This window comes from Trichechus manatus, unplaced genomic scaffold (genome assembly GCF_000243295.1).
Source record: "Trichechus manatus latirostris isolate Lorelei unplaced genomic scaffold, TriManLat1.0 scaffold00126, whole genome shotgun sequence".
NCBI lineage: Eukaryota > Metazoa > Chordata > Mammalia > Sirenia > Trichechidae > Trichechus > Trichechus manatus.
This window is the reverse complement of record NW_004444062.1, coordinates 5,886,735-5,896,780: the sequence shown is the minus strand read 5'-3', so window position 1 is coordinate 5,896,780 and position 10,046 is coordinate 5,886,735. Positions and strand designations below refer to the sequence as shown.

Genomic DNA, 10,046 nt, shown 5'->3' with positions numbered 1-10,046 from the left:
CCGCGCGCACTCGGCTGCCTGAGCGGTAAGAGCCCGGGGCAACCTCTCCCCATCCCCTAACCTCAGGCGGGCGGTGGAATGAGGGGAGTCGACGGCGGACTGGTGGGCAGACCCTGCTGTCGCTCTTTGTCCTGGGCCACCGAACTCGGCCCACTGCGATAGTGAGAAGCCATCGGCAGGGACTTGGCACCAGCATGGGACCCGGGAGGACCAGGCTTGGGGTAAAAGTCCGGAGGGGGGCGGACGGCGCGGCCGAGGGCCCTGCGTGGGTGCGGGCGTGTGAGTGTGTGTGTGTGAGTGTGTGTCGCTCTAGGTCCACGCTCATGCACACACCCACACGCCCGTACGCCGGGTCTGCTCCCTCGGCCAGTGGCAGCCCGCACCAGAACCTCCGCGGAGCCTACTTGTTCCTGCAAAAGTCCTGGTACCAAGCAAGTCTGAAAAAGTTTCCCTAGTGTTCCGTGTCCAAGGCAGAGGAAGGGCTGCAGGACCCCGCAGCCCAGATGCGGAGGGAGCAGATCCTCCATCCCAGGGTGTGACTGCCCCTGGCCCAGCCAGCCCATCTCGGGTCTTGACCTCCCACCCAAGCTCTCCACCCTTCTCCCTGCAGGTCCACGCCCTGCCTGCCCTTCCCACACCAGCTAACACCCTAGGCTGACACCACCTCCATTCACAGGTTCACACCGCCCCCCCTTGGGTCCCACTCCCCACCCGTTTCCCAATCTCCTTTTCAACCATTCATCTCTTCTTCCCTGGAATCTGGTGAGTATTTCCAGCCAACTCAGATCAGGTGCCCCAACTTTTATTGCCTTTTCCTAGAGCAAGAGGACATCCCCTTTTATCGACTTTGAGGGCATTATCTGTGCCCTACTGATGCCAAAGGCCCCTGGGTGGTCCAAATGATTTGCGATGAATTACTAACCTAAAGTCAAGCAGTTCAAACCCACCCAGCAGTACCGCTACTCCATAACACATGAGGTCACCATGAATCGGGATCTACTGCATAGCAATGGGTTGGGTTTTTTGGTTTACTGACCCTGAGGTCACTGAAATTCCCATCTTAAACATCTTGAGGGGTACAGACTAGTGCCTTTTTAAATACTGAACTCCTAAGACCTCAACCAGTCTGAGGTAACTGAGAATGAGGCAAGCTTTATCCTCAGAGGCCTCTTTCTGTCCTCTACCTTCCAGTAGCCCATTTCTACCCTACTTAAGCTTCTTGCCTTTCTGTGTTTTCCCTTCTTTCTTCCATCAAAACCTGAGCTCAGGAAAGAATCTGATAAATGCCTTACACTGTAAGCTTTAAGCAAATGAATGAAACTTTAATGGTGGAATTTGAGGCACAAGTGAGCTAGTGCAGAAGGAATTTGAAGGTAGGAGGGAAACTTAGAGAATTTCAGGATTCAGACTCTATAAGCAGCAATTAATTTTTTTTTCCATTTAATGAGCATTTATTGACTGCCTCCAAATGCTAGGCACTGGGTATATAACCAAAAAAACCAAACCCGTTGCCGTCAAATTGATTCCAATTCATAGCGACCCTATAGGACAGAGTAGAACTGCCCCATAGGGTTTCCAAAGAGTGGCTGGTGGATTCTAACTGCTGGCCTTTGGTTAGCAGCCGAGCTCTTAACCACTGCGCTAGCCGGGCTTTATTGAGTATATTCACTGCCGTTGAGTCAGTTTCAACTCATAGTGACCCCATAGGGTTTCTGAGGCTGTAAATCTCTATGGAAGCAGACTGCCACATCTTTCTCCTGCAGAGCCGCTGGTGGTTTTGAACCTCTGACCTTTTGGTTAGCAGTCAATTGCTTTAACCATTATGCCACCAGGGCTCCTTCCATTGCGTATATACTGGCGTGCAAAAGAGACACTGTCATTTTTCCCTCATGGAGCTAAGCGGATAAACAATTAGAAAATAATAGAAGTGATCACAGAAGGCCTTTCTGAGGAAGTAACATCTGAGTCATGATCTAAAGGATGAGTAGAAATTAGCCAGGCAAAGGGAAAGAACAAGTGTTTTGAGTAATTAATTAATTAATTTTATTGTGCATTAGGTGAAAGTTTACAGGACAAATTAGATTTCCATTTGATAGTTTGTACATGAAGTGTTTCTTGGCCTTGGTTTCATTCCCCACAATGTGTCAGCACTCTCCCCATTTCCGTTCCCTTTCATCCTGATTTTCTACCCCTTCTTGCCTTTTTGATCCCATATAATCGGTTGTTCTAAGGAACATGTTCCTCTTGGATGTTATTGTTTATTTTATAGGCTTGTCTGTTGTTTGGCTGGAAGGTGATCTCTAGGAATGTCTTCAGTTCCAGGTCAGAAGGGTGTTTTAGGGCCGTCGTCTTGGGTTAGCAATTAATTTTTTAAGACTGAGCCTATGTCAAAAATTGTTTCTCTTCAATCAATATTAAACACAATGTATTTCAGTTCAGCAAATATTTGAGAGCCAGATACCAGGCAGGTGCTGGTTGGTCACAGCCCTGGAGGAAAGAAAGACAGAAACAAATAATGCAATAGTAAATTATACAACAATAACAGCAACCAAAAAGAAAACAAATAGGATAAAGGTGTTGTTACTACTTCAGTACATCGGAACACCCAAACGCCCCATGAGATTAGTTCTGTTGGTTTGAAGGTACAGACAGGGTCATGACTTCATGAGATTGTCCACTCAGTTGGCCTAATACTGTATTTTAGAATTACTGTTCCACTCCCTAGTTCAGTGAGTAGTGCCTAGGGTCTTAAAAGCTTGCTAGTGGCCATCCAAGATACTACAATTGTTCTCTACTCGCCCGGAGCAGTAGAGGAAGAAGGAGACTCAGGAAGCTGAGATGGAACTGGACTGCAGTTCTAACTGCCTCCATGAACTACTGCTTCCTTAACCATGAGACCAGAAGAATGGTGCCCAGCCACCACTCTTAAACATTCTGATCAAGGAATCAATAGATGAATCCCAATCAAAAGGGGATAAATATGGAACAGAATTTCACACTTTTACAGAATACAGGCATACTGGTCTTATTAAGATTAGAGGAATCCCTGAAACTATCCTCTGAGAAAATCTGAACCATGAACTGAAATCATCCCCTTAAGTCATCTTTAAACTCAGCAACGGTTGAGCTAAATTAGTAAAGAATGTTTGACATGAGCTTTGCACTCTTTTAAAGAATTATCTATATAAGATCAAATCGTCAACAGTAACTCTTAAGCGTAGATGAGACGTTTAGGGGATAGTGAGTCTAAGTCAATGGTGGTAGAACAACATGGATAGAGATAGTGAGAATGGAGACACAGTGTGAAGAATGTAATAGTGTACTGAATTGTACATATAGAAACTGTTGAATGGGCATATGTTTTGCTGTGTATATTTTCACCAAAATTAAAAGAAAAAAAAATGCAGTACTAGAGGTCTGTGCAAAGTATCACAAGCACATAGAAGAGGGAGCAACTAATTCTTTGGGAAGAGTAGTGCAGATTAAGGAAAATTTCAGAGTAAAAAGTGACATTCAGAATTTAGAAATGAATAGGAGTTGGCCAGGCAGTTGGAGGCAGGGCAGGTAGGCAAAAGCAGCAGCATAAGCAGAGACAACGTGTGAAAGTGTATGAGCTGTGTAGGAAATGATGATGGGGTCTCTGGGTGGTGCAAAGAGTTTAGTGTTTGACTACTAACCAGAAGGTTGGCAGTTCGAACCCACTCCGAGGTGCCTCGGAAGAAAGGCCTGGTTCTCTGCTTCAGAAAACACTTGGGGTTACCATGGGTCAGAATTGACTTGATGACAACTGGTTTTGGTTAGGAAGTGATGAAAATTCTAGTAAGGCAAGAGTGTAGGGTGTGTTGAGAGTGGCAGGAAGGTGACGGAGAGATTGGGATTGGATTGTGAAGGGCCATGGATGTCATGTGAAGATGTTTAAACAAGGGAGCAAATAGACCCCATCTACATTTGGAGAAAAATGCCTGGCAGGCATGTGGAGGATGGACTGGAGAAAAAAGAGCCTGGAGCTGGGCATGTACTTGCTGAGCTCCATAGGACCTCTTACAATCTACTTAAGACCATCTCATCCAGAGGTTTTATTCTTGGTCCTTCACAGACCAGCCCTTTTTTTTTAATTCAGGAAGATGATCTCACATAAGGCATCACATTACCAAATTTTTACTTTGCCAAGTAAGGCCATTTAAAAAAAATCCATCCACTTTCACCACTATTTCATAAAATAAAAGACATTTTAATGTCAAGAAAAGCATGAAGGCTAAACTTTCAAGGTGAAGGCAGTCCTTTGCATGGAATAAATTTAGATTTATGGAAAATGTGCTGTCCTGTTGTCATTTTTCTCTGTCATCATGGACTGGCCCAGTCTTGCAGTCTGGCATTTGGGAACCATGCCTCCAGATCATTTCATCCCATAGCTTTACTTTACAGAGAGGGAAACAGGTGAGGGTAGGATAAATTAAGGTGAATGAGTTATATGCTCACAAAGGAATGAGTTATATGCTCACAAAGGGGTGGTGGGACCAGAGGTCACAGCTCTTGACCCCCAGGGCTGGATTCTTTCCACCTCAGAATACCATCCCTCCTACTCTTCTCTATTCCTCCACGCAGCTCCTTGGCTCAGCCACACAGGTGTCATCCTGAATATCTAGAATTCATTCCTGATGATGGACATTTGCACATGCTCTTATCCTGCCATGCCTGGAATAACCATATGAGAGCCACTTTTGAGGCTCTCCATTACATGAGATCTGTCTAGTCCAGGCTCATCTTTCCTTTATTTGATGTGCTGTTTTATATCATTATTTAACCATTTAATGTTAGCTCCTCAAACAGGATTATTCATTTTCTGAAGGATAGTGACCATGTCTTTTGTTTTAAGCTTATTTTTGGAACTGTGACGTTGCTGCTTCAATACCTAGCATAGTTCTAGGAGCAATTTTGGTGATGAATGCATTTACTCATGAAAAATAACTTATTCCCAACCCCACAAACGCTTCTTTATATGCCACCCTTCCTTTCCTTGGAGTTTAATGAAGAAGGCTCCTTGTTTCTGTGGGTTAAGTGTCCCTAGCATCAAAGCCAAGGGACATGGCTGCAGTGATCAGTGCTCTCAACCAGAAATCAGGAGAGGTTTATGAGAAGTCTGACTGTACTTATGGGGAACCCAGGCAGAGATGAGGACTGTCGCAGGAAATAGCACCTATTAGGGCTGTAGTCCTGATAGATTCCAATAGTTGCTGCTTGGAAACAGCTATGTATTTAGCACACACTGTTTCTAAAGGTTTAAGACAAAAGGGAGCAGTCTTAAAAAGAATTACATTTCTCCTGTTGTAATGTCTACTAGAACAAATAAAAATGATTTAGTTTTGGTTTAGGGAAAACATAGACCTGTTACAGACAGAAATATAGTATAAGAGATATGCACAATTAGAAATTGAAATAGGGCTGATATTATGATAAATATTTCTATTATTTAAACAGATTTAAAAATCTAGTCTTTTGGAAATTTATAAATTATCTGTAAATGTGTCTTAATAGTATCAGTTTAACACCTTACAGCTGATTTTTTTTGGTATTTTCTGAAGGGATGGTCCCAGGTTGCTGGTTGTCTGCACAGCATTGGAAAGAGGCATTGTTGCAGCATTTTTTCTACACTTGAGGAGAACTGATCTAAGGCAATTTAGCAATCAGAGGTGGGTGAGGGCTATAGGTTTCCTCCTCTGCAGCCTCCTTACCAAGAGCTATATTATCATGAAACCCAGTTCTCAGATGGAATCCTGCTACATGTTCACAAATACATCAGTTACTAGGCTTGGTTGTATGGCTTGTTCCTATAAGGTTGATGAAGTCTTAGTTCTCAGTTCTTTTAAGCCCTTGGTGGGAACTATTCTTGTAGGAGGACTCACCTAACCTAGTCAGCTTCCCGCTTTGGAATTCTGTAAGCAGCTACAAAAAAAAAAAAAAAAAAAAAACCAGTTGCCATTGAGTTGATTCCGACTCATGGGGTTTTCGCTCCATAGGGTTTTCAGTGGCTGATTTTTCAGAAGTAGATTGCCAGGCCTTTCTTCCAAGGCATCTCTGGGTGGACTCAAACTGCTAACCTTTTGGTTAGCCACTGAGAATATTAACCATTTGCACACCCTGGCACTTTGAGCAGCTACAAGCTCTAGAAAAAACTTTACTCCAAAGGGCAAGAGGCTTCTGGACTCAATATTATGCTCTGGTTGTACAAGGACAGAAGGCGCCTGTAGGTGATTGCTCACCAGTCCACATATCTTAAGCAACTTCCATTACACCAATGAAAAATGATTTCTAATCTCTTATGCTAATTAGCATAGCCTGGAATGCTGATTGGAGAGGAAGATAGTTGAACCTTCTCAGAGGTGAACTCCCAATTACAGATTTTGAAATGCAAACTAAGGACCCCTGTGGAGTGTATTCCTGAATAGGGCACTTCAGATGTGGACCAGCCAACCCTAGGATGTAAATTAAAACTGATTAACATGCACATATGTCACATGGTATGTGCAGAAGTCTTTTAAGGTAAATTATGAACAGTATAACAACACTTTTAGGATAAGGCATGTACAACAAACTGCCCATAATGGACCAGATCTGGTCCAAGGTGTCCAAAGCACAAAATATGGGCTTTTTATTTGCCCCTGAATGTTTACCATTTCCATGTTTATTCTCATGTTCCTGCTTGTGGAAAAGTGAAATTATTTGGAGCTTCTTAATAATCCAGATTAATAATAAAGAATTTTGAATTACATTACAAAGAAATAAAGGCATCAGATAATGTCTATGACCACCTACAAATGAGCAAAAAAAATGTAATTAAAAGTGATGCCAGAATCCCCTTTATTCGTGAACCCATTCTCCTTATGTTCATACCCATAAGAGCAGGCAAGGATAGGATAAACTAAGGCAGAGAGATCTCTGGGCCATAGCAAGCAAGCAGTGTCCTACGTTGTGGGCCAGCAAGCCTTTTCTCTAAAGGGCCAGGTAGGAAATATTTTAGGCTTTGCAGCTTGCAGGTTATATGGTCCCTACACAACTACTCACCTCTTCCCTTGAGTGCTAGAGAAGCCATAGATAATATGAAAATGAATGGATGTGTCTTTGTTCCAATAAAACTTTATTTACAAAAACAAGCAATGGGCGAGATTTAGCCTGTGGGCCATAGTTTGCCAACTTCCTGTTGTCAGCCAATCCTGACTCAGAGAGAGGTTTTCACGAAGATTTTATAAGCTTCCAGATAACAATAGCTTTCCAAGTACCCTCCATAAATTCCACCCCCTCCCAAAAACCACAGTAACGACCTACATCCGTAGAAAGAGCAGTCAGGAAGCAGGAAAGGAGAGACTAAGAACTTGTTTATGTTAAGACATTAAGACGTTAAGATGTTTATATTAAGATATTTCTGATCCTTTTGTGTACAGTGGCCTTGTATCATTTTTTAATCAACTAGACTTTGACCAGACTCCTTGACAGACCATTGTCAAGTTTAAATATCTTAAACTTATGTACCAGCTAGAGGGATGTATACATCTTTCCCTTTCCCACTGCAGACTTATTTATAGGAGTGTTATCCCTGAGTTGAAGGTCTGACAGGCATCTTTGTTAAAAAAGAAACATTCTAACTCATTTATCTGGTATGAAAATAAAGACAATATGGAAATAATTTAAGGTGGTTTGGAACCACCTGTTGTTGTAAGACATGTCCTAAACAGGGAATGAGGAAAAAGTATTTTTGCTTGCTGTCACTTCAAATTATATTTTAATTTAAATCTCCACACAAAAAGTAACATAACTAAACACATATTCGTTGAACTGCTTACTGTGTACAAGAAACTATATTAAGTGCTATGTAAAATGTGAAAACAAAACAAGAAGACCCTTGCCTTCATAAAATTTACAACTCTAATCCAAGTGGATTATAACTGTCTAAGTTGAGATAGATGCAGAGTACTCTGGGGATTCAGAAGCAGAAACATATTTAGTTGGAAGGAACAGAGAATGGAAGAGGTGACTATTTTAGCTGGCCTTAATTGTATAAAAACAAATGTAATGAGCCAACGACTACCCAAGGGTCTATAGTGGATGTATCTGGCATGGTATGGACACTTACATTGTCTCATTTAAGGTTGGTGTTATGGATTGAATTGTGTCCCTCAGAAATGTGTGTCACCTTGGCTAGGCCATGGTTGTGTGGTTGTCCTCCATTTTGTTGTATAAGCTGATCATAGACATTGTCTGATGCCTTTATTTCTTTATGTCTGATGATGTAATTATCATATGTGTTCTAAATCCTAAACTCTGTGATAATGAGGTAGGATTAGAGGCAGGACGCAATCTACACGATTAAGTTGTATCTTGAGTCAATCTCTTTGAGATATAAAAGAGAGAAGCAAGCGGAGAGGAGAGGGACCTCCTACCACCAAGAAAGAAGAGCCAGGAGCAGAGCGTGTCCTTTGGACCCAGGGTCTTTGCACTGAGAGACTGCTATACCCAGGGGAAGATTGATGACCAGGACCTTACTCCAGTGCCAACAGAGAGAGAGACTTCTCCTGAAGCTGGCATCCTGATTTTGGTCTTTTAGCCTCTTATACTGTGAGAGAATAAACTTCTGATTGTTAAAGCCACCCACTTGTGGTATTTCTGTTATAGGAGCACTAGATAACTAAGACAGTTGGGGAAGGAAATAGTGGGAGATAAACCTAGAAAATCATGCTGAGATCAGAGCACAGAGGTCTTTGGATGCCAGCTGAAGAATGTGGCCTCACCTCAAAAAGAAATAGGGAGCCCCTGAGGATGTGTATGCAGGAGAGTGAAGTGACTAGAGCTGTGAGGTGAAGGGTGGAGAAGTGAACAGAAAGAGCAGTAGTGGGGTGTGGGAGGAACCTACTGGAACATATTGAAATAGCATGAACCATAATGAGGATCTGGTCTAGGATAGTGGCACTGAGAATAGAAGTAAATGAATGGATGTAGATTCTGAATAAAGAACTGTTAGGATTGGCCACTGGTTGAATGTGAGAGGAGAAACAAGTGGCATTGTAGGTGGTTCTCTGAAGTTAGACACGGGATCAAGTCTCTAATCTGCAACTTACTAAACGTGTGATCTCTGAGCCTCAGTTTCCTCATCTATAAAGTGAAGCTCATGATATCTAACTCAGGAGCTAATACATTTAAAGAGCCTGGAAGTAGACAGTAAATGATTACTATCCATGTTATATAATCTTGAGAGGGTGAAGGTCAATGACAGCACTGAGGTTTTAAGCCAGAGTGATTGGAGAAATCTAGATGCCATTAATAGAAACACACAAGTCAAGAAGATCTGTTATTAATGGTAAGACAAGAAGTTTCCTTTTGGACAGTGTCTTGATTATGTAGTGCTGCTATAACAGAAATACCACAAGTGGGTGGCTTTAACAAATAGAAATTTATTCTCTCACAGTTTAGGAGGCTAGAAGTCCAAATTCAGGTTGCCAACTCCAGGGGAAGACTTTCTCTCTCTGTTAGCTCTGGGGGAAGGTCCTTGTCATCAGTCTTCCCCGGGGTCTAGGAGTTTCTCCATGCAGGAACCCTGGGTCCAAAGGATGCACTCTGCTCCCAGCTCTTCTTTCTTGGTGGTAGGAGGTCCCTCTCCTCTCTGCTTGCTTCTCTCTTTTATATCTCAAAAGAGATTGACTTAAGATACAACCTAATCCTGTAGATTGTGTCCTGCCTCGTTAACATAACTCTCTCTAATCCTACCTCAATAATATCATAGAGGATTTGCAACACATAGGATGAATACATCAGATCACAAAATGGAGGACAACTGCACAATACTGGGGATCATGGCCTACCCAAGTTGACACACATTTTGGGGGTACACAGTTCAATCCATAACAGATAGGAAGAAATATCCAGCTGCCCAGTGGAACTACTGGTCTGGAGGTAGATTTTCTTTTTTAAAAAAATAGCCTTGAACAGAACAGAACAAGTCTACAAGATTAGGTTTATCTTGAGTCAATCTCTTTTGAGTTATAAAAGAGAGAAGT

At 42.3% G+C, this 10,046-nt stretch overlaps 1 protein-coding gene across 1 annotated transcript in view; it reads left to right on the top strand.

The window, feature by feature from the left end:
• Window positions 1–6: 6 nt before the first annotated feature.
• Window positions 7–10,046, top strand: part of FAM114A1 (family with sequence similarity 114 member A1) — an 83,109-nt gene continuing 73,069 nt past the window's right edge. The window contains exon 1 of the mRNA XM_004384672.3: window positions 7–25. The gene's annotated coding sequence lies outside the window, so the exon portion shown is untranslated. The remainder of the gene's footprint in view (window positions 26–10,046) is intronic.